Raw genomic sequence first — 20663 nt, 5'->3', positions numbered from 1 at the left:
GGGGGACGATTTTGGGCCCCTGGGGCCCGTTTTTGTTACAGGGCCGTTTTTGCAGCATAGCTGCAATATCAGCCCCTGTAACAAAATCGGCCAAAACCGGCCCTGGCAAACAGGAGGGTTAGGCCGAGCACTTTACCAAGGCCGGTTTTGGTTCCCAGCCCGGCCCTGGGGGCGACTCATGCGCAAAGGCGGAGGAGCGTCACCCCACTGCTGCCGGAGCAAGAAAAATGAGAAATAAAATGATAATAACATAATTATTATCATTTTATGTTTCATAGCTATGGGGCTGGGCTAAGGCACGGAGGAGCGGAGCTGGTGTCTCGTGGGGAGGTGTGGTTTGTGCAGAATAGGAAAGCATGACTTTTTGGCTGGCCGTCTTGGGCCGGCCAAACAGTCATGTGCACTTAGCATGTTCTCCAACAGGCTGTAATACACAGCCTGGGTGGAGAACATGCACAGGCTCCTAGACCTCGTCTGAGCACCGAACCACGGTGAACCCCGGTACTTCCGTGACTCATCAAGGAGCGGAGCAACAGTGGAGGAGAGATGGCGGCCATGAGGAGGTAAGTGTTTCTTTTATAATATTTTGTTCCCCCTGTCCTGCTACCACTATTCCCTGCCAGCCACCACTAGCTTAGATGGTGAAAGATGAACCTCCAGATGGAGATCTGTTGAGTTTGGAAGGTTTGTCTGTTGCTTTTCGTTTGAGAGAAAGCTATATTTGGGCCATTAGATCTTCGGTTTTCTTTGACAAATGTTGAGTGAACTGCAATAGGGCAAGGTGTTTAGAGTAACCCTGGGCGTAGTTCACGAAGTAGCGTTACGCGTAGCTACGCAAAGTGCACTTAGCACTACGCGAGCTACGCGTAGCACTTCGCGAACTGCGTAGTAACATGTTCGCACTGTGCAAGATGTCGTTTTTAATGATTGCACAGTGCGGACAAGCAACCGGCACTGTGCAATCATTGAAAACGGCATCTTGCACAGTGCGAGCTGTAGTTTCTGCCGCTCGAGTAGATTTTTACTCGAGCGGCAGCTTTATCAACGCGGACTGGTAGTTTCTCATCGCGAGCGGTCGCGATCATGCGCGACCACTCGCAATGAGAAACCTGACCTCCTCGCGTTGGGAAACTCGCCGGGAAGTTTATTTTCCACGCTCGCGATCGCCAACTTGATGTTGCTGATCGCGAACGAGGAAAAAGTCTCGCCGGGATGTCATTTTGCTTGCTCGCGGTTGCCAACTTGACGTTGAGGACCGCGAACAAGCAAAAAATGACCGCTGCACTACGCAACACTACGCTACGCGTGTTTGCACTGTTCTGCGTGCAATTCGCGTAGTGCGACGTAGCGCAAACTTCGCAAACTACGCGAGCGTAGCGTAGTGCTTTGCCCAGGCTTAGTTTACAGGGTCTTGAAGGAGATGTTATGGGCAGATCACACAATGGTGTGATGTTGTGTTCCCAAAGGAAGAAGACTGATTCTGTCTCGACCATTTGATTCTATTCAAATGTGCTGAGGGAATCACTGTTGACATAATCAAGATGTAAGAGCTCTACGGCGGCTTGTCAGTGGATAAAAAATCAAAGTGATAAGCTGTTTTAGGCAATCGGATGATGACTGAACAAATGTGATGACCTAGGGTCTAAAGGTCATGTGACGTTGATTCACAGGTTGGAATTACCAAACTACTAAGTTACGCTTAGGTTGATTTCTGGTCTCTCATTCATATGAGGCGACCCAAGTGCTGAGCTGTCAAGGTCGGATTGCTGTGCCAATTTGAGTTTTCTCTACATCTAATCAGTATAATTGTAGCAGATTAGGCTGAATAATTGAGGTAAGGTTTTGCAGTAAATGGTGAATAAAATGAGATGCAATGCTGAAAGTGAGATGCCATGGTCAAAAGGAGAAAGGTCAAGTGGCTTTGATCTGGAGTTGATTATAGTGGAAGGACGATAGCCATCCAAGGCATAGTCTTGAAGACTAATTCACAGAGGCATATGGGGAGGGTGAGGTGAAGGGGCAGCTGGAAGGTCTGGCAATATATTATGATAGTATGTTTTTATAGATATTATTATATACATTACCTATGACGTCTGTTTATGATTCACTGCATATACCCTTTCATATTATATCACTTATACCATGTGAAAGCATAGCATTCAAAACAGCACTTATGACATCTCAAATTAAAAAATTTGTGAGAACACTTTGCATGGTACATTGGCGAGCTATAATTAATGTGGTTTTGCTAGAGAGCTGAGAACACTGTGTACGGAGGTGCATGAATTATTGTAGTTTGAAGGTGGTGAGCACATTATACAATTAATGTATAACTATAACTTTAGAATTTCTAACGTTTCTGTAGTTTAAGTTGGAGTTTTTAATGAATAGAAAAAGTTGTACTAAATATAATAAGTTTTAACCTATGGTTTTTTCATTGAACTTGTATATCTTTTTTTTTTGTAAGATATCCCAAAGTAAAGAATTAATGTTTTTCTCTTTGTATAGTGGTGCTTGGAGTTGCGTTGAGTAGAGTGGCGTAGAGTGGCATAGAATGGAGTATGGTAGAGTAAAGTGGGGTAAAGTGTAGTCGGGTAGAGTAAGGTAGGGTAAAGTGGAGTGACATACAGAGGAGTGGTGTACTGTCTTGTGGCGTACAGTCTTTTGGCCTAGAGTGTCTTGCCGTAGAGTTGTGGCATGGACTCTTGTGACGTAAAGTGGTATGGTGTAGAGCAGGGGCACTCACAAACTTTCTCTCGGGGGCCAAATTTACAGTGTGGTTTGTGGCCGAGGGCTGCACCTTGAGGGCGTGGTCATGGGGGGGGGGCGGGGCTAGAGCAACAAAAAAAACTGTGACCATGAGGTGGAACACAGGTCCCTGCAGCGGACGCCTTCGTCCACTGAGCCATTGGACCCGGCATACACATATCTCTCTCTCTCCCTCCCTCCCTCTCCCTCCCTCTCCCTCCCTCTCCCTCCGTCTCCCTCCGTCTCCCTCCCTCCTCCATCTCCCTCCCTCCTCCATCTCCCTCCCTCCTCCATCTCCCTCCCTCTCTCCTTCTATCCGTCTCTCTCCCTCTCCGTCTCCCCCTCTGTCTCCCTCCCTCCCTCCCTCTCTCTCCCCATCTCTCTCTCCCCCTCTCTGTCTCCCCCCTCTCTGTCTCCCCCCTCTCTGTCTCCCCCCTCTCTGTCTCCCCCTCTCTCTCTTCCCCCTCTCTCTCCCCCTCTCTCTCTCTCCCTCCCTCTCCGTCTCCCTCCCTCCATCCCCCTCCCCCCCTCTTCCCCTCTCTCCCTCCCTCTCCGTCTCCCTGCCATGACTACAGGGCCCGGAAGGGACCCGTTTCAGTGCCCATTGCTTATATTCTTTCAAAACATAGGCAGTATGGTATAAAAAGATCACATTCGTAAACGCACAGTCGCTGTACACATTTTGTTTTCCAATTCACCCATCAAGCAGGTATTTCAGTACCTCCAGGCAAGGTGCACTTTCCCACACAGGGAAAACTATGTTTTCAAGGAGAGAGAGGAGTAAACAAAAGTATCACTTCACAGGCAAACACTGTAAAGTGGCACTAATGTGTTTAGGTGTAAATAAATCAATCTGGACATCTTGCAACCACTCTGTCTTGCTTTAATTAGTGATTTATTTTTCACATTTGGAATGTTTTATTTCTCTCCACCCGGAGGCTGCACTTGTGTCAGAGAAAGACAACGTTTCCAGCAAAAATGTTATTCTTTTTTGGATCCATTTCACAGAGGAGCAAATAAACGAAAGGAGGAAATAAAGGGTAATATCCCTTTCTTGAAGTCTCGGTTTTCATTAAGGAGCGAGATAGAATGAGAGGGAAGACTCGGAGGCTTAGATGCCGTCACCGTGGCGTGTACGCGCACAGCTTAATTTATGGGGACTTGGGGAGGCTGAAGAGGATTGCTTCCAGGCGCAGCCTCTCCCTAGCTTAGAGTGAGGGGGCCCCTGGAGCGTGGGGGCTCCCCGCACCATGGGGGCTGCGTTATGCCCCTGGCAGCTGAGGCAGCTTCCCATCCAGGGCACACACACAGCCCCACCCAAGTACTTCACAGGTCTTTAAGAGACCATTTGCATGATAACGAGGCTTTGTTGTATTTCACCTCTTAGCGCCCCAGCAGCTCCACTCTAACTATCGCTTAAATCCCCAGGCCCCCACAGAGCAGAGTCTGTGTTTGCTGACACTGTTAAACAAACACCGGTACGATGTCTGCAAGGTCCGCGGGCCGCCAAGAAAGGCTTGCCGGGCCGCTGGCGGCCCGCGGGCCGTACTATGAGTACCCCTGGTGTAGAGTGTCATGGAGTGGCATAAAGAGTAAAAGGTTAGAGTGGACTGGCATAGAACAGAATAGCTTAAAGTGGAGTTGTGTAAAGTGGAATTGCATTGAGTAGAATGGCATACAGTGGAGTGGAGTGGAGTAGAGAGGAATAGTGTAGAGTGGAGGGTCGTAGAGTGGAAAGCATAGAGTTGAGTGCTGTAGAGTCAAGTGACACACATTTGAAGAGCATAGAGTGGACTTGCGTACAGTCGAGTGAAATTGAGTGGTATGGAGTAGTGTGTCGTAGAGTAGAGTAGAAAAGAGTGACCTACAGTGGAGTGGCGTGTCGAACAGATGAGTGGAGTGTCGCTACAGTGGAGTGGCATAGAGTGAAGTGTCATATAGTGAAGCGTGTGTCATACAGTAGAGTGGCATGCTGTACAGTGAAATGGTGTGTTGTAGACTTCAGTGGCATAGAGTTTACTGTTGCAGAGCAGAGTGAGGCATCGTAGAGTGAAGTGACATGTCTTAGAGTGGGGCGGACGGCATACAGTGTAGTGGTGTGGCAAGTCTTAGAGTTGTTTAAACCAACGTAGTGGGAAAAAGACTGCACGCATTATGATTACATTTTGCAGAACTTTAAGTTATGGGGAGTAAAGGGCCCACTTTGGTACTAGATCTCAACAGTTTTAGTAGTTTTAAAGTTATAGAGCCCGATTCAGGAAGGGCAACTTACACTTTTGTGTACACTTTGTTGTAAATTTACGACTGTTTGCTATTCACAGAGGTATTTTAAGAGTAGCATGTTTGTTTACGACTGCAGAGTTCGAGTCTCCACATATATAAAGATAGGGCAGGTCTATCTTTTTATGTGTGCAGACTCTGCAGTTGTAAAGATGGAACTACTTAATTCCTTTGTGAATACCAAATAAAGTTAAACTTACACAAAAGTTTGTTTACCATTGTGAATCAGGCCTGTAATGCACAAAAATATATATTGTGCAGCAGTACAACTGCAGTAATTTCATGGTATACCGAGGTACATCATGATTACAAAACAGTATATGAATGGGTTTTGAAAGTCATTATACAATTAAAATGCGGTCATATTATTTAGACCACACTTAGTCTGCGTATTGGTTTTAAGTGGATATGTAGCGTATTACTTTATTATGAGTGCATAGGAAGGAATGTAGCAGTTTAGGTTAGTCTGTTATGGTGGGTAAAAGTAGTTTTATTACTTCATATTTTAAAAATGCAGTTTACGGACTAGCACGCTACTACCTAGAAAGTACGTCAGTAGTTAAAGAAATAAAACAAATAAATGTGTTTAAAAATGTTAAATACACTTAAATAATAATAAGAATTATAATAATAGCATTTGTAGAGTGCAACATCTACCTCAAGCAGAGGTGTCCCAGCGCTTTGCGGTAATCAAGTGAGGGGGTCCAAACGAGGTGCTAGACTTGGCTGAAAAGCCAAGTCTTTAAGGTCTTTCTGAGCTCACGTTCAGACTTCATCAGACACATATAGTAAGGCAGGGAGTTCCACAATCTGGCCGTCACCACTGTGAAGGACCTGCCTACTATGCGGGACTTAGCAGAGTGCGGTACACAGAGCAGGTGCTGGGAGTTAGATCTCAGAAAGCGTTTTTGTTGATATAGGCAGAGCCTACTCTTCAGATATCTAGAGCTGTTATCTTGCTAAGCATGAAAGGTCAGAGTCAGGGCCTTGAACTCTATTCTTTTTGCTACAGGTAGCCAATGAAGTTGTCTGATGTGCGGAGAGATGTGGTGACGGAACGTAACTCATCAAATTAATCTTGCTGCTGCATTCTGTACCATCTGCAACCTCTTGATCAGTTAGGCAGGCTATCCCAGGTAGAGACAATTTGCGTAGTGCCAGCCGAGATGTCACCGTGGCGTGGACTATGATCCTTTGACAATCTTCTGGCAATAGATGCTAGAATTTCCTCAGACTTCTCAGCTTGCCAAAGCATGAGGCTGATATATGACGGACTTGGGCCGAGTAAGAGAGGTCCGTATCCCGCTTGACGCCCAGGTTTTTCACCGTGCTTGCCGGCGACCCCATTTCTAAAGTATTATAGTGCTTGTGCTATCTCTTTAAAACATGTTAGATTAGCTTATGCCCATTTGGCATATTTAATTCTCTTGAAAGAGCCTATTGAGGTGGCACTACCTGTGCCAAGGGCCTGCAAATTAAATGGTACTAGTGGGCCTGCAGTACTGATTGTGCCACACACTTAAGTAACACATTAAACATGCCTGCCATTGCAACCTCTGGGTGTAGTTTTAAACTGCTATTTCAGCCTGGCAAAATAGACCTTTTGCCAGGTCCAAACCTTCCTTTTTAATATGTATAAGTCACCCCTAGGGTAGGCCTTGGACAGCCCAGAGGACAGGGTGCACTGTATTTAAAAAGTGGTACATGTGCTTTTAAGCTTTACATGTCCCAGTAGTGAAAAACTGTTACATTTGTCTTTCACTGCTGCAAGGCCAGCCTCTCCCATAGGATAACATTATATACCTTATTACATTTTATAACTGTAAGTTCCATATGGGAACACGTAATCAGTTCATGTTTGGTGTCTCTGGAATTGTAATGAAAAATCCTAACATCTTGAAGTCGGATTTTAAACTACAATCTGGAAAATGCCACCTTTAGATATTTGGCATTTTTCTGCCTTAAATGTTTGGTACCTGCAGCCTGTCTCTGGGTCGCATGACTAGGTAGTTGACAGTTTGACTTTATGTATTCCTCCTAGACAGCCACACACATTGGTGAGCTTAGGTGTGACTGGATGGGCTATCACTGACAGGCTGGGAGAGAGGAGCTGGACCCAGCCCCACTTACTCTTAAATAGGCTGTGTCCTGAATCCACACAAAGGACTGCATACCCCCTATTGTTACTCTGGAGCCAGGGTCAGGAAGACATTGCAAGTGTGCACATCAAAGGCATTGCTCTAGGAGCTTCTTCCTACTTCAAAGGCACACTGGGTATACTGGATCTCAGACACCAACTATTCAGTTCACTTCTGGACCTGTAGATACTCTGGCAGGAAGAAGGACTGCTGTGCTGCTGAAAGGACTGCCACTCTGCTGGACTCCTGATCTAAAAAAACTGCTGTCCTGCTGTGCTGACCTGCTGACCTCTTGCTGTGTGAGAAGAACTGGACCTGCCTCTCTTGAACCCAGAACCCAGTGTGACTCCAAGGGCTAGTTGACTGGCTTTCTGATATGAAGCCTCAAGGATGCAAAAGACTCCAGCAACCTTGTATCTGCATCTGGACTCTGCCATCTTTGTGTCTACCCTGCCAAGTGGTGCAACCCCAGTCCTGGCCCCTTGAAAGTGGGCTTACGGTGCTCTTCAAGCCTCTGTGGATACATCAGAACTGACATATCTCCTTTCCTCTGTGGCGCAAACCTGACACATTTCAGCTGCTGTGTGAATTGGACCCCTTCGCAAAGCCCCACATCGCAGCCCCTTGATCTGCCACTACATGATGCATCCTTGGCACAGGCCCTCGAGTCCCTCATCATGGCAGCCTCAAAGCCGAACTCCGTATCAAAGACTCACAGCTCCTCGGAACCAATGCATAGCCTCGATTGCAGGACACATCCTTGACACCACCGATTGTATCACAAGCCCTCTTTCATGGGATCTTTGAAGACGATGCAGGACCTAGCATTGTAGCTTTGCAGCATCTTTGAACCGACGCATAACTTTGGCTGTGCAACGCATCATCGGCGCAGATTCTTACAATGCTCTCCAAACCAGGATTAAAGGTACCCTGTTCAGCAGGCCAAACTGGGTCCCAGTAACTGGCCTGCACTTAATCATGGTCATCCTGAATTTGTGACTTTGTTCCGGTCCGGTGTAACTAGATTCCCACAGTTGGCGCTTTGTGCTTTTTGGCACTATCGTCTCTAAAATCATTCAAATTAAACATCTCCTGTTCTACTGATTGGATTCTTTTCATTTTGGTCCTATTTTATTATTAAAGAAAGTTGTATTTTTCTAACTTGGTGTGGGACCTTTTATGTGTGGTGTTTTCATTTTATTACTGTTTGAAGTGTTGCACAAATACTTTACACATTGCCTCTAAGTCAAGCCTGAATTCTCTGTACCACGCTACCAGAGTATTGAGCACAGGGTTGCTTTGTGCCTCGCCCTGAAAAGCACTGTGGTTGCTTTTTCCAATAAAGAATAGCAACACAAAAAAGGATTGTGGCTGCTTCTTGACCAGAGCTTCCACCCCAGTCAACCAACAACCACATTTCTCACAATAATCTACATTTCCACCAAATTTCATATGAATCCATTCAGCCATTTTGCTGCTATGGTTGAGAGAAAAGTCTATGGAAAATAGATTAGTAAATATGTGTTTTTTAGACCACTTTTATTTCTTTTCACTCCCTACAAAAGTTTGCAACATCAGCCAATATTGAAAAACCAAAGTTTTGTGGAGATGTGTCAAATGGTGGCAAAAATATTAGGAAGCAAAAAATCCAATCCGAGGAATTCTGATTTCTGGAAATCCTAACAATACCTACAGAGTGGCTGCCACCACTTTGATATTGATGCACTGATATAAATATAAATATATATATATTTTCACCAAAGTGCCCCAAAGCATTAGAAGGTCACTCTACACCACTCTCACCATCAGGCATTAATTGCAGCTCGCCTTCATGCTCCAGTAATTATTCATTTTTGCCGACGCGTTTCGAGGTAAAAAATATGCTCCGTTAAGGGACTACATGTCCCATCATGCTTTAAGAACACTCGTACTATACGTTGTGCAAAGATATAAAAAGAGTAATGGAAGCCTTCTGTGCACATTGGGAGCTGCCTATGAAAGGAGGCTTGATGCTTCGAAACGCGTTGGCGCAATAAAGAAATACCTGAACTGGAATGAAATTGCTGGCTGCCTGTTTTACTTACATCACCTGTCAAGTGCGTCTTCGAAGCTTTGAGGCAAATTTATTGAAAAATATCTACACGGCCGTCCTGACCGTGGAAGACTGCACCATCACTCAAATGGAATGTGAGGCTGCGCGGCGGAAAATATGTTCACGCTCGTGATGACGCACAGGAGATGTGGCAAAATGAGCCAGCAATTAATCCGGAGGCCCACTGAGGGAGAGAAATGCTTTTAATGTTAAGACTGTGCCAGAACCTACTGAAGGGAAGTAATATGCTCCGTTAAGGGACTACATGTCCCATCATGCTTTAAGAACACTTGTACTATACGTTGTGCATGGATATAAAAAGAGTAATGGAAGCCTTCTGTGCACATTCTGAGCTGCCTATGAAAAAGAGGCTTGATGCTTTGAAACGCGTTGGCGCAATAAAGAAATACCTGAACTGGAATGAAATTGCTGGCTGCCTGTTTATACTTTCATCACCTGTCGAGTGCGTCTTCGAAGCTTTGGGGCAAATTTGTTGAAAAAAAAATATATATATATATATAGAGAGAGAGATAGATAGATAGATAGATAGATAGATAGATAGATAGATAGATAGATAGATAGAGAGAGAGAGATAGATAGATAGATAGATAGATAGATAGATAGATAGATAGATAGATAGATAGATAGATAGATAGATAGATAGATAGATAGATAGATAGATAGATAGATAGATTCCCTTGAAGTTTTCTGCTAATGCCGCCGCTTGCATTTGCAGCGGGTGCTTCGACATGCTAGACCGGACTTGTGTAACAAGTAATTAGATCTCAAAGAAGACGTCAAGCACTCCAGGCTAAGGATTTTTTCAATATTTTATTTCACAAGCACCCATTGTGGAAGAAAAAGCTGACAGACTTGTTTTGGCTTCCTGCCCTTCGTCAATGTCATCAACGAAGGCCAGGAGGCCGAAACTATGGGTTGCTTTTGAAATAAAATATTGAAAATATCATTAGCCTGGAGTGCTTGACGTATATATCCCACAAATCCAGAGTAATGCGCATAACCATAGACAATATTCAGTAAAGTGGTATGGATCTATTCCTTCATAAATCTCGTTACACGTTTCGACTGACGGACAGTCTTGATCACACTAGGAAACAGATGGGTGTCATTACATAGCTGTTGTAATAACTTTATTTCGGTCTTCAGACCATAAAAAGTACAATAAACATTAAAAAGAAACAATAAATAGGACAATTGAGACAATTAAGTTAAAAAGTTCAGCCTAATGCGCCACATATACAACAGGTAGCGGGAAACCGCAAACACAATGGGAGGATGGGTATCGTACGTCAATATCCTGCAAGCCTGAGTAAAATGCAAGAATCCCAAATTCCTGCAGATAGGGATCAACCAGCGTTTTCGAAATACAGAGTAGGCAGGACAAAAAAACAAAACGTGAGTAATATTCTCAATATTATAAGTGCATGCGGGGCAAGCTACAATGTTTGATTTGGTCCATTTAGAGGTAAAAGATCTTATGGGAAGGGTGCCGTGTCTTAGCTGAATATACAGCTTGCGGGCAGCCGGAGGTTCAATTGAATCCATGAATTCCTCAGCCTTAGGCTCTGTTTTTATTAGGAGGAACTCAGATGACAGCCTACCCAATGATGTAGAACTCATTAACGACTGATGGTTTAGCGTACGAATATGAGAAAGGAGTATATTCTTAGGTATCCCGGAACAATTAGTCTACGGAGTATCCCATAGACCGGGGAAGCCAAGCCCAATACAAACTGCACTAATGTGCTGAAGCCAAGGGATCGCTTTAGATCTAAGAATAGGCCAAATCTCAGAAAATTCAGCTCTATAGTCAGCCAATTCAGAGACGGACCACAATCTCTTCCAGTACATAATTGGTCTAGCGCTTATGATCTCCTCTATTGGGATCAGCCCAAGATCAAATCTAAGAGGGATCAATGGCGTACTAGGCGGTAGACCAATTAGGTTTCTGACAAAAGACTGCTCCACCCTTTTGAGATCCAGGGTCTGCTTGTGGCCCCAGAGTTCAGCCCCATAGGTTGCTGCCATTCTCGCTTAATGGCTATATATTTTAAGAGCAGGAGAAACTGGCCTAAAGGTGGATTCCTTAAAAACTTTGGTTAGTCCCCCCGCTAACTGGGTTAGCCTAAGCGTAGATCTAGAAATTTGCTTATGCCAATCAAATTTCTCTGTAAGGGTAACGCCCAAATAGATAAATGTTTTGACCCTTTCCAAGGGGCTACCATAAAGTACTGGGTTAGGACGTGGGCGCTTTGGGGGGTTGAAAATCATAAACTTTGTTTTTCCTATGTTAATTTCCAACCCCCTGAGGTGGCAGAACTCTACAAAACCGTCAAGGGTTTTTTGAATGCCCGATGATGTTCTGGACAACAAAAGTGTGTCGTCCGCGAACATCAGAGCGGGGACTCTACCTGTAGCCAGTCTAGGGGCGTCATTATTGGTCACACCATTCAGATGTTTAATGAGGCCATTGATATAAAGGCTGAAAAGGGTGGGTGCCAGGACGCACCATTGGCGGACTCCTTTCAAAACGGGAAATTTATCTGTGAGTTCACCATGCCTTCCGGACCTAACCTGCGCAAAATTATTTAGATGCAACCTCGAGAGGATGGCTAGCAAATAGGGCGGGAGACCCATATCCGCAAGGACTCTCCAGAGTTTCCCACGTGGGACCAGATCAAAAGCAGCCCGCAGGTCCACAAACACGAGGTAGAGGCTGCCACCCTCCACCTTAGCTGTTTTCCAGTACAGGACCTGCAGGCGGAATATCTGGTCTAGAGTAGAACTACCAGACCTGAATCCTGCCTGGAGTGTAGATAGTATCCCCTTTTCCTCGATCCACCCAAGGATCCTATCCAAAATAACCCTCCCCATCAGCTTTTGTGATGTATCGATTAGGCTGATGGGTCTATAATTTTAGGGGGTTAAAGGACAGCCCTTTTTTAGGATCGGCACAATTTCTGCACCTATCCAAGTAGGCGGCAGATCGTCCCCCTGCAGAATACCATTAAATAAGGCGACTAAATAAGGGGCCCAGATTTTTGGTTGCGTCCCAAACAGATCCCCAGGCAGTTTGTCCAAGCCAGGGGCCTTATTTGGGAGCAGATTTCCTAATGCAGTCTCTACCTCACACAGGGTAATTAATTCATCTAAAGAAGGGTATGGGCGTACGGCAATAGACCGAACAAGCTCTTCGGTTCCACTAGCACTATGGGACTGCTGAGATTCAATGGTATTGACGACCATAACACCAGACTCAGAGATGCCATAAAGGGCACAAAAATTGCTTTCCCAGACGGAAGGGGCGATATTGGGGGCAGGAACCGAGCTGTGCCTACTAAGTCCAGTTGCTACTATAGACCAAAATAGTTTGGAATTGTTGTTACCGAGTGCAGAACCCAAATTCTCCCACTTGGCAACTTCCCATTCCTTTTTAACGTCACTAAGTGCCTTTTTATACGCAGAACGATGTACTTTAATGGCTTCCCTGTTGTTTGTTTTTAAAGCTTTAAAGAGAGCCTTCCTAGTAGCCCGACAGAAGGCATTATACCACTGGAGGGACGAAGACCATGGGCGATTAACCCTTCTCTCAGGGCAGAGAATATCCTTGAGTGCTGCTACCAAATTAATATGAATTTCAGATGCCCTGCCTAAGTGACCAAATTTCCCCATTTCTTCGATAAATGGGATAATAGTCTTATATAAGGCAGCAAGCTTGGAATCGGACATCTGAAAATCTGGCCATTTAACTCTACGTCTACAGTTTGTTATAATTAAAGGCATCATCCAAAATTTGACATTTAAGCCCAAAGCTGCCTATCTTAAGTGAGAGCACCAGGGCATTATGGTCACTGCCATTTCTTTCAGTAACTCTGAATTCATGCACCTTGTCCCAATCCCTAGCCTCTAAGAAAATGTAGTCAATTATCGAGGACTGATTGTGCCGATTAAATGTTGCGTTCCCTGGTCTGTCAGGTTCCACCCTCCCATTGCAGGCTCGTAATGAGGTTGTGAGCACAAATGACTGCAGTTGTAGAACTAATGGGGTCCAAGCCTTGACCTGGGAAGTCAATGGTTGAGGGATGGCCCACGATGAATCAACGTCATCCGGCCCACCCATATTCAAATCCATGAGTGGCTCAAAGTGGCAGTTAAAATCACCACCCAGGATTAGCACAGCGGAAAGATCCATTGACTGAATAAGGGTCAACAAAGTTTCAATAGCCTCTGACACAAGGCCCCGCCTAACTGGCCTTGAATATACATTAAACAGGGCGATGTTTGGTAACAATATAAAAGATGTCAAATACTTAACTTCAAATTACCTCTCAAACTGCAAACACTGGAGAAGAACGAAACTCTGCCGGAATTTTGCCATAAAATGACACATTTCCAACATTATATTAAGTTTCCACAAAACAAAGTAATCATGCTCTCTAATTTATTTAAACAATAAACTTAAATACGCACTGAACGTCCGGCGAATTAGTTCTAATTTGTAATGCCGTGACTCCCAAGTGCGTGCCAACCCAAATGGACAATCTCCCCGCAGGTCTACCCCTCTCACCCTTGCTGGCCACAATATCAAATGTAGCAAATCCCTGGGCTGGACTGCTTTTTAGTGCCCAGGTTTCTTGTAGCATACAAATGTCGTGAAGGGCCATAAAAGAGCTCCACTCAGGGATGGACAATTTGCTCTTAAGGCCCGCTACATTCCAGGAAAGAAATTTAACATGGCCAGTCGGTAGATCTTGGGTGGTTGGATCATGGGACAAGGGACCATTTGGGTCGTTAGTCATTGCAGATCCAGCTTCTGGTACAGACACGTGCTTAAGCGACGATGCATGCTGGTCAGAAGAAGGGGGAGCAATTACAGGGAGAATAGGTTGTTATTGGGAGAAAGTCTGCACTAGGGAAGTTAACTCAATATTCTCAGCCTGTTGCTCCATAATGGTAGGCTTATTAGCTAGAAATCCCCCCAGTCAATCGCAATCATCAAAGCCTGAGAAGGCATCAAATATATTTGCAACTTCCAGCGGGGTGAATGATGGCCGATAGTCCATCCTCCTAAAGCCATTTCGGTGGCTCCTAAAAGGTACAGTGGCCCAGTCGGATGGATTTTCACAAGCCGCAGAAATTGGTGCATGAATTATATGCTGATTATCAGAAGGTCTGGATGATACAGGCTGGTATTTCTATGTTCGAGCTGAGACCCCGGGATACGTCATATGAGAAACTATGTCAGTTCACAAGGCATAATAGACCCGCTACTTTTGCCCGAAGAATGATTAAGAATGTGAATGACAGCTCTAGGATCTCTGAAATTAATAACAATTAAATCCCCCTCAATGTCCTTAGCTCTACGTCCCAACCAGGGGAGTCGTCGGACGTGCAATATCTCTCCATTAACATTAAAGGAGAGGGGCTTATTCAAGGTAAGCCAGTGCATAGTTTTATTTTTAAGCTCAAAAAACCCTTCCTTCTTACCCTTTTCTAATATTGGAACTCTCGTAAGCACAACCATATGAGGGACCGCTTCTGGGGGTAAATCAACTTGATACCTCAGGTGGTCCACTGACCTAGCTAAAAAAGTACCTCCCTTCTCATCTTGCATGTTTCCTGCGGAAGATTGTTTCGCTCCCCTTTTTGCTTCACCCAAATCATTTTGTACTAGTTTTTGTTGAACTGCTTTGGGGAGTATAACCCTAGGTTGACTACCAGGAATATCCTTGCTGTTTTTACTTATAGGAATGGGAGGGATCACTGGTACTACAGAGGGGGGGGCACTGGGTTTACAGAATCTTTAAGTACCCCCACATTGTTAGTAATGGCCAGTTCTAGATCCCCCAGCCGTTCCTCCATCTTTTTTAATCTTTCCATTATAGGTAATACGAATGACCTTAAAAGTCGTTCGATACTCTCAAGGGGGGCAACATGCAGAGCTTCATTAGACAAACAATGTGAGGGGCTAATTAGGTCAAATGGGGGAAGTGCCATTGGAGCAGAAGATGTAGGGTTAGGGCTTATTTCCGTGGGGGCCACTATGGATGAAATAGGTGGTACACTAGACTTTGGCATAGATACAGTATCTACAATGGACCTTGATCTTTTTCCAAAATCAGAGTGGTTGATCTTACTTCTTTGTAAGTCGCCTACCCTCTTTCTTCTTTTGGTGGGAGGGGGTCTTTGAGCTTTAGACGCAAGTACCCTCCCAGCCTTCTTTTTAGCAACCTTAACCTCTGATAAAGAGGAAACCATAATCATATCAGTTTCGTTAATAGAAATACTAGGGGGAGATAAAATATTAGGAACATGCAGATTGTTAAACAAATCAAGCGGTGAGGGGGTATCTCGTAATAATATGGGAAAATTGTCTATGGGTGATGACTCCTGGGTAACAATAAGAGGGCTTGGCTCAGAAGATGTAGTATCGAGCATGAAGTCCGTTGGCAGTCTATTTTTCATGCATTCTACGGAACGACGTCGCTCTGCCCTACGTTCAGCAAGTATAGTCTCCTTCCCAATATCCAAAGCGACCCTAGTAAAATAATCATCCAATGTGCCCTTGTTTGTACCTCCTGTAGTGGGGGTGGATGTTTGTTCAATGTCTCAGCCATAATAGTCAAATCAGCAGAGACTAGCAGTACTTACGTAGAAATCCACAAAGTGTTAATGGATGGGCCCGGTCCGTTCTCCTCGTGCCTCTGAGGGCCACAGAGGGCCCGCCCTTTGCCCGGGCTTAGCCCCGGTCTGCGCCCCGCTCGCGTCCCGCTTACGCGAGATCGTGCGTGCCTAAAGTGAAAATGGGGGAGGAGTCGGGAAGAGTCCCCCAGCTGCTGATGGTTTCGCCGCACAAAGAGCAGGGAGAACGCTGGTCCTCGCAGTCCCGGTATAGGTGAGCTAGCCTACAAACACTCATCCCTCTGAATGATTTGAGATGTCCACGCCTGCGAGCGGCTCCCGCGAAGCGGGGGCCGCGAGGCGTTATATGCCAGAAGAGGGAGGGTCGGGAAGAGTCCCCCAGCTGCTGATGGTTTCGCCGCACAAAGAGCAGGGAGCACGCTGGTCCTCGCAGTCCCGGTATAGGTGAGCTAGGCTACAAACACTCGTCCCTCTGAATGATTTGAGATGTCCACGCCTGCGAGCGGCGCCCGCAAAGCGGGGGCCGCGAGGCGTTATATGCCAGAAGAGGGAGGGTCGGGAAGAGTCCCCCAGCTGCTGATGGTTTCGCCGCACAAAGAGCAGGGAGCACGCTGGTCCTCGCAGTCCCGGTATAGGTGAGCTAGCCTACAAACACTCGTCCCTCTGAATGATTTGAGATGTCCGCGCCTTCGAGCGGCGGCCGCGAAGCGGGGGCCGCGAGGCGTTATATGCCAGAAGAGGGAGGGTCGGGAAGAGTCCCCCAGCTGCTGATGGTTTCGCCGCACAAAGAGCAGGGAGCACGCTGGTCCTTGCAGTCCCGGTATAGGTGAGCTAGCCTACAAACACTCATCCCTCTGAATGATTTGAGATGTCCACGCCTGCGAGCGGCTCCCGCGAAGCGGGGGCCGCGAGGCGTTATATGCCAGAAGAGGGAGGGTCGGGAAGAGTCCCCCAGCTGCTGATGGTTTTGCCGCACAAAGAGCAGGGAGCACGCTGGTCCTCGCAGTCCCGGTATAGGTGAGCTAGGCTACAAACACTCGTCCCTCTGAATGATTTGAGATGTCCACGCCTGCGAGCGGCGCCCGCAAAGCGGGGGCCGCGAGGCGTTATATGCCAGAAGAGGGAGGGTCGGGAAGAGTCCCCCAGCTGCTGATGGTTTCGCCGCACAAAGAGCAGGGAGCACGCTGGTCCTCGCAGTCCCGGTATAGGTGAGCTAGCCTACAAACACTCGTCCCTCTGAATGATTTGAGATGTCCGCGCCTTCGAGCGGCGCCCGCGAAGCGGGGGCCGCGAGGCGTTATATGCCAGAAGAGGGAGGGTCGGGAAGAGTCCCCCAGCTGCTGATGGTTTCGCCGCACAAAGAGCAGGGAGCACGCTGGTCCTTGCAGTCCCGGTATAGGTGAGCTAGCCTACAAACACTCATCCCTCTGAATGATTTGAGATGTCCGCGCCTGCGAGCGGCTCCCGCGAAGCGGGGTCCGCGAGGCGTTATATGCCAGAAGAGGGAGGGTCGGGAAGAGTCCCCCAGCTGCTGATGGTTTCGCCGCACAAAGAGCAGGGAGCACGCTGGTCCTCGCAGTCCCAGTATAGGTGAGCTAGCCTACAAACACTCGTCCCTCTGAATGATTTGAGATGTCCACGCCTGCATACATAAACATGAATGAAGGACTATAAGTCAAAAGGTACAGACATTGGTGGCCATTTTCACATGTTTAACAAAGTGTGCTACCAGGGCTAGAGGCGTGTAAAAGGCATATTGGGCCTGATATATAGGCACAGTGATTTACTGGGCATCACAATATGAAGCGCAGAGGCATTCAGTGTGAATAGCACAGGAAAAACTGAACTCATCTGGTGACCAGGGTATGTGACACAGGCAATGCAATGTGTCTCTACAAAGTTGATGTACGTGAGTAAGATGATTCGACAAGCATCTGTGAGTTCTGCCCTGCTGTGAGCAGATGTCCGTATGGTATGGGCAAGCTGCCCCAGGGCAGTAGTGTTTGAGACCCCAGAATTGAGGTAAGGAAAGGAGGCCTCTGGTAAATGTAGATTATGATGAAGGATGGAGCTCATTGATCTGAGCAATGGTGATAAAAGACACTCAGCTTCATGAGCCAAATTCCCGCACCTTCTACCACTGTTGGTCACCTCCAGTAAGTCCCACAGAGCAGGATTGCTGAGAGGTCATCAAGGTCTTGCACCCTTTCTCCAGCACTCTACAAATACGCCTCCTGCTGAGAGGTCATCAAGGTCCTGTCCCCTTTCTCCAGCACTCTGCAAATGCACCTCCTGGTGCAGTACTGGTTGGGGGTTGAAGTCCCCTTAGATGCTGAGGGTCCTTGGGGGTCAACAACCCCTCCTGTTACCTCCAGTATGTCCCAAATAACAGGATTGCTGACAGTTCGTGGGAGGCTGGCCCCCTTTTTCCACCACTCTGCAAATGTTCCACTTGGCACACAACTGGTTGGGGAATGAAGTCACCTTGGCTGCTGAAAGTCCCTGGGGGGCCAACAACCCCTGTTACCTCCAGTAAGTCCCACACAGTGGGATTGATGAGAGCTCATGGAAGGCCCACCCCCTGTCTCCAACGCTGTGCAAAGGCGCCTTCTGGTGCACTACTCGGAGGTGAAGTGCCCTTGGCTGCTGAGGCTCCTTGGGGGCCAAGAAGCCCTCCTGTTACCAGCAGTATGCACAGCACAGTGGGAATGCTGAGAACTGGTGGGAGGCCTGTCCCCTTTTTCCACCATTCTGTAGACGTGCCTCCTGGAGCACTACTTGTTGGGAGATGATGTCACTTTGGATGCTGAAGGTTCTTGGGGTACAAAAAGATCACCTGTTACTAGCAGAGAATCCCACACAGTGGAGCTGAGAGCTGGGCAGAGGCCTCGCCCCCTTTCTCTATCTCTCTGCAAACACGCCTAGTAGTTAAAATAGAAATTCCCACAAAAAACAAAGGTTACAGTGCCGTTATAGTTAGGAAATAGAATTTAAAAAACCTTAGACATTCACCAAAAAAAACAAAGGTTACAGGGACATTATAGTTAGGCTCAGATTTTACTCATACATAACCATAGAAATTCAGCAGTTATCGTTACCTGAGCTAAGTATAACATTCCACCCCCCAATGCACTGCTTATGACTTCACATATTACATCACTCATGACAATTGATGACTTCACTGATAACATCACTGATATCATCCACCTAACCATTCACACACCCTCTCACTCACCCATACAACCTCTTGTAGGACCACTTACCCACAACCACTCACATATCCATTCACAAATCCATACAAGTACTCCTCCAGAGCCACTCACACACCCACTCATACAGTCAGTCATGCAACCAGTCACTCACCCACACAGCCACTCACATGGCATTACACTCATCCATACAGCTACTCACGCACAGAGTCATTAACCTGTATAGCCACTCTCACATCCTCTCACACACCCATTCAGCCTCTCAACACAGCCACTCGCCCATACAAGCACTCACACACTCCCTCATACACCCGCACAACCAGTTACATACCCATTCACACAAGCCCTCCGATATCTTCTTGCTCTCTCATACAGTCATTCACACTGACACTCACTCTCCAATACAACTACTCACATAACAACTCACATAACTACAAACACTCAAACAGCCACTCACCCATACAGCCATTCAAACACCCATTCACTCACCTATACAGTCACTCACACAGCCGTTTACAGCCTCGACCTGGTGGAAGGGTGCCCCCAGCGTCATAAATTGTGGAAGATATGTATATAGTGGTTGCCAATAGGTAGTTATAGTTAGAACTAACCCCGGATGGTAAACTCTTCTCCGCTCGTGACGTTTGCGGAATTCGGGCCCTCCGCGCACCGTGGAGGAACGCGAAATTCCTGAATTCTGCCATTCGGGCATGAAGCAGAGTTTTTTTTCCATCCGCAGCTCACGTTTTCTTTTGGTGCTCAACCACAAGCGCCAAGAATCTCAGGCCACTTGCAAGTGCGTCTGGCTTCTCACACCACTAGCGAGCTAGGTCAAGTTTCCGTGCTCACTCGCATGGCTTATGGCCATGAAGGCACCAATCTAGCATTCTTAGACCCAATCACAAATGGAGCGGTCGAACAACTTTTCTGCTTGAGAATGCAGCTGAGAGGCATTTGGAGTGGATTTTCTTTTCAAACTGGCCATTGGAGTTGGTTTTTTTAAGAAGAAGCCATTTTTTGTAACTTTTTTTTTCAAACCAGAAAGAAGTGCCTCAGAGACTCCATCTTCCTGTTCCTGTTCAGCAGGCTCCTCCCAGTGCTTTGTCTCTCTCCTGGTCACTTTTCATTGTGATTTGGAGCTGGAAGGATCACTCTCTTTGTCTGCTGCATATATGCCATTGGATTTAAGGACTTTGTTTTTGAGATATCACAAGTAAGTTGAAAAAATGCCATATCAGGGTGTTGTTTGATTGTGGCATGCACCTGAATGTATTTGTATTTGTATTTTGTTTTAAAAATGTATTGTGGTAGGTGGCCTTCATTTTAGTAGGGGCATAGTTTTTTGTGCATGAAATGTATCTTCTTTTGTAAAGGAAAAATGCTGCTCAGTTCAGTACATTTTCTTCTCCATGGTTTATTAAAAATAATATTGCAATATTGATTGATTTAATTCATTATGTGGCCTAGTTTGACAATGGGCCTTCCAGCCAGTAAGCCCTGTACTATTCATGGGTGCATGAAACAACTGTTTCT

The sequence above is a fragment of the Triturus cristatus genome, chromosome 11, assembly GCF_964204655.1.
Source record: "Triturus cristatus chromosome 11, aTriCri1.1, whole genome shotgun sequence".
Taxonomy (NCBI): domain Eukaryota; kingdom Metazoa; phylum Chordata; class Amphibia; order Caudata; family Salamandridae; genus Triturus; species Triturus cristatus.
This window is presented reverse-complemented; position numbering follows the sequence as displayed.